Below are 5,000 nucleotides of genomic sequence, written 5' to 3'. Positions count from 1 at the left end.
CGTGCGGCCGGCTCTTTGGCCGGCGGAGGTGCAGCCGTTGGCTGGAGACCGCTTTCCGACGGCTATCTCCGCTGGTGGGCCAGCTGTGCTCGTCGGGTGCGCGGCGCGGGAAGAGGAAGGCAAGCGGCATCGAACGCTACCACATTCCTGCGGGCCGACCCGAAGCCGAGCGCGCTGGAAGTCCGCGAAATGCAACCGGAGAAGAAAGTCTGAATGTGGCAACTGATGAACTGAAAATTGTCGGCGGCAAATGGTTAACCAAATGGGTTGAAGGTGGCAAACCATTAACCGAAAACTCTGGCAAATGGTTAACCGGCGTGTTAAGATGGTATCTTTAATAAAAGACGGAAATGACGAAGCCAACATAGCCAAACGAAGGCGGGGACGTTAGTGTGGCAGAAGGGCATGTCTTTAAGCCGTCGGGCGAATGTCCCTGCCAGTTGGAATCTTTTCGGGAAAAAGGGTGAAAAAATCGGAAAGGCCTAGCCGTCCGCCGTGGGGTGCGTTCGCTCGGGCTCGGCCAGCCGCGTCGATGGGTGCCGGAACGGTGCGGCTGCGCTCCGGGAGTGCGGAGATACGGCCTGTCAAGTTTCGTCCCGGAAGTCTGGATGGAGCAAAATCCGAAGCCGTTTGCGGGAAATTAGTTCCAGGGCTCGGCGACCGAAGTCAAATCCGTCCCGCCAACTTGACACTTGTCATTTCTGTCCTTGGGGGTTGGCGGGGTACCTGCACAGAGGTAGGAGGTGGCTGATCGAGAATTGGTGAGTTTTCCAAAGTCACGTCTCGAGCCTCCAGGTCTGCAGAGACCGACCAGGGCTGCCGCCCAACCGACTATTCACCCTTTTTGGGCGGGAATTTTTTCCATTTTTGCCCATTTTTCGGGTTTTTGGTCGGGCTTCAAAAACGGCAGCCCGAGGCCTGGCAGAGGCCGGGGCATGTCCCCGGTCGCGCCAGGCGGCACGCGCGACCCGATTAGGCCCCGAAAGGAGTCGGGAAATCGGCAGACCTGCCCGAGTTCAGCCCGGGGGAGGCGGGGGGCAGGTCGGTTCGGCTCAAATCATTAACCAAAGCCGAGACTTGGTCTCGCTGGCGCAACCGAAGTGCCAGGCTGGATAACTCATTAACCAGAAGGCGGCTGGAGGCAGGCAGGGCTGATGGCTGAGGCCGGGTGGAGGCCACCGCGGCCGGGAAAGTCAAAAGTCCCGTTGTGTGGAAGTCTATGAGGTCAGATTCGGCCGCCTTACCGGGCCTTCGGTTGATGGTTTCCCGCTTGGGCAAGCGAGTCGGCCCGGCAAAGTGGCCACTTGCATTTTCTGGCAAGTGTCTGCGAACAACGTTAATGAGTTGAACCTCGGCAATTGTCGGAAGTCCCGATGAAGAAATGAAAATGCCCCTTTTGCGGGGATTTGGATGCTCATGGCCGGCAGCAGGTGGCCCGACGCCCCGCCAACTTGACACTTGTCATTTCTGTCCTTGGGGGTTGGCGGGGTATCTGCACAGAGGTAGGAGGTGGCAGAATCGAGACTTGGTGAGTTTTCCAAACAAACGTCTCGAGCCTCCAGGTCTGCAGAGACCGACCAGGGCTGCCGCCCAACCGACTATTCACCCTTTTTGGGCGGGAATTTATTCCCTTTTTGCCCATTTTTCGGGTTTTTGGTCGGGCTTCAAAAGCGGCTGCCCGAGGCCTGGCAGAGCCGGGGCATGGTCCCCGATCGCGCCAGGCGGCTCGCGCGACGCGATTAGGCCCCGAAAGGAGTCGGGAAATCGGCAGACCTGCCCGAGTTCAGCCCGGGGGAGGCGGGGGGCAGGTCGGTTCGGCTCAAATCATTAACCAAAGCCGAGACTTGGTCTCGCTGGCGCAACCGAAGTGCCAGGCTGGATAACTCATTAACCAGAAGGCGGCTGGAGGCAGGCAGGGCTGATGGCTGAGGCCGGGTGGAGGCCACCCGCGGCCGGGAAAGTCAAAAGTCCCGTTGTGTGGAAGTCTATGAGGTCAGATTCGGCCGCCTTACCGGGCCTTCGGTTGATGGTTTCCCGCTTGGGCAAGCGAGTCGGCCCGGCAAAGTGGCCACTTGCATTTTCTGGCAAGTGTCTGCGAACAACGTTAATGAGTTGAACCTCGGCAATTGTCGGAAGTCCCGATGAAGAAATGAAAATGCCCCTTTTGCGGGGATTTGGATGCTCATGGCCGGCAGCAGGTGGCCCGACGCCCCGCCAACTTGACACTTGTCATTTCTGTCCTTGGGGGTTGGCGGGGTATCTGCACAGAGGTAGGAGGTGGCAGAATCGAGACTTGGTGAGTTTTCCAAACAAACGTCTCGAGCCTCCAGGTCTGCAGAGACCGACCAGGGCTGCCGCCCAACCGACTATTCACCCTTTTGGGCGGGAATTTATTCCCTTTTTGCCCATTTTTCGGGTTTTTGGTCGGGCTTCAAAAGCGGCTGCCCGAGGCCTGGCAGAGGCCGGGGCATGGGCCCCGATCGCGCCAGGCGGCTCGCGCGACCCGATTAGGCCCCGAAAGGAGTCGGGAAATCGGCAGACCTGCCCGAGTTCAGCCCGCGGTGGCGGGGGGCAGGTCGGTTCGGCTCAAATCAATAACCAAAGCCGAGACTTGGTCTCGCTGGCGCAACCGAAGTGCCAGGCTGGATAACTCATTAACCAGAAGGCGGCTGGAGGCAGGCAGGGCTGATGGCTGAGGCCGGGTGGAGGCCACCCGCGGCCGGGAAAGTCAAAAGTCCCGTTGTGTGGAAGTCTATGAGGTCAGATTCGGCCGCCTTACCGGGCCTTCGGTTGATGGTTTCCCGCTTGGGCAAGCGAGTCGGCCCGGCAAAGTGGCCACTTGCATTTTCTGGCAAGTGTCTGCGAACAACGTTAATGAGTTGAACCTTGGAAATTGCCGGAAGTCCCGATGAAGAAATGAAAATGCCCCTTTTGCGGGGATTTGGATGCTCATGGCCGGCAGCAGGTGGCCCGACGCCCCGCCAACTTGACACTTGTCATTTCTGTCCTTGGGGGTTGGCGGGGTATCTGCACAGAGGTAGGAGGTGGCAGAATCGAGACTTGGTGAGTTTTCCAAACAAACGTCTCGAGCCTCCAGGTCTGCAGAGACCGACCAGGGCTGCCGCCCAACCGACTATTCACCCTTTTTGGGCGGGAATTTATTCCCTTTTTGCCCATTTTCGGGTTTTGGTCGGGCTTCAAAAGCGGCTGCCCGAGGCCTGGCAGAGGCCGGGGCATGGTCCCCGATCGCGGCCAGGCGGCTCGCGCGACGCGATTAGGCCCCGAAAGGAGTCGGGAAATCGGCAGACCTGCCCGAGTTCAGCCCGGGGGAGGCGGGGGGCAGGTCGGTCGGCTCAAATCATTAACCAAAGCCGAGACTTGGTCTCGCTGGCGCAACCGAAGTGCCAGGCTGGATAACTCATTAACCAGAAGGCGGCTGGAGGCAGGCAGGGCTGATGGCTGAGGCCGGGTGGAGGCCACCCGCGGCCGGGAAAGTCAAAAGTCCCGTTGTGTGGAAGTCTATGAGGTCAGATTCGGCCGCCTTACCGGGCCTTCGGTTGATGGTTTCCCGCTTGGGCAAGCGAGTCGGCCGGCAAAGTGGCCACTTGCATTTTCTGGCAAGTGTCTGCGAACAACGTTAATGAGTTGAACCTCGGCAATTGTCGGAAGTCCCGATGCAGAAATGAAAATGCCCCTTTTGCGGGGATTTGGATGCTCATGGCCGGCAGCAGGTGGCCCGACGCCCCGCCAACTTGACACTTGTCATTTCTGTCCTTGGGGGTTGGCGGGGTATCTGCACAGAGGTAGGAGGTGGCAGAATCGAGACTTGGTGAGTTTTCCAAACAAACGTCTCGAGCCTCCAGGTCTGCAGAGACCGACCAGGGCTGCCGCCCAACCGACTATTCACCCTTTTTGGGCGGGAATTTATTCCCTTTTTGCCCATTTTTCGGGTTTTTGGTCGGGCTTCAAAAGCGGCTGCCCGAGGCCTGGCAGAGGCCGGGGCATGGTCCCCGATCGCGCCAGGCGGCTCGCGCGACGCGATTAGGCCCCGAAAGGAGTCGGGAAATCGGCAGACCTGCCCGAGTTCAGCCCGGGGGAGGCGGGGGGCAGGTCGGTTCGGCTCAAATCATTAACCAAAGCCGAGACTTGGTCTCGCTGGCGCAACCGAAGTGCCAGGCTGGATAACTCATTAACCAGAAGGCGGCTGGAGGCAGGCAGGGCTGATGGCTGAGGCCGGGTGGAGGCCACCCGCGGCCGGGAAAGTCAAAAGTCCCGTTGTGTGGAAGTCTATGAGGTCAGATTCGGCCGCCTTACCGGGCCTTCGGTTGATGGTTTCCCGCTTGGGCAAGCGAGTCGGCCCGGCAAAGTGGCCACTTGCATTTTCTGGCAAGTGTCTGCGAACAACGTTAATGAGTTGAACCTCGGCAATTGTCGGAAGTCCCGATGAAGAAATGAAAATGCCCCTTTTGCGGGGATTTGGATGCTCATGGCCGGCAGCAGGTGGCCCGACGCCCCGCCAACTTGACACTTGTCATTTCTGTCCTTGGGGGTTGGCGGGGTATCTGCACAGAGGTAGGAGGTGGCAGAATCGAGACTTGGTGAGTTTTCCAAACAAACGTCTCGAGCCTCCAGGTCTGCAGAGACCGACCAGGGCTGCCGCCGAACCGACTATTCACCCTTTTTGGGCGGGAATTTATTCCCTTTTTGCCCATTTTTCGGGTTTTTGGTCGGGCTTCAAAAGCGGCTGCCCGAGGACTGGCAGAGGCCGGGGCATGGGCCCCGATCGCGCCAGGCGGCTCGCGCGACCCGATTAGGCCCCGAAAGGAGTCGGGAAATCGGCAGACCTGCCCGAGTTCAGCCCGCGGTGGCGGGGGGCAGGTCGGTTTCGGCTCAAATCATTAACCAAAGCCGAGACTTGGTCTCGCTGGCGCAACCGAAGTGCCAGGCTGGATAACTCATTAACCAGAAGGCGGCTGGAGGCAGGCAGGGCTGATGGCTGA

Source organism: Pristiophorus japonicus, unplaced genomic scaffold (assembly GCF_044704955.1).
Source record: "Pristiophorus japonicus isolate sPriJap1 unplaced genomic scaffold, sPriJap1.hap1 HAP1_SCAFFOLD_1740, whole genome shotgun sequence".
Lineage (NCBI taxonomy): Eukaryota > Metazoa > Chordata > Chondrichthyes > Pristiophoridae > Pristiophorus > Pristiophorus japonicus.
Note: the sequence above shows the minus strand (reverse complement) of the source record.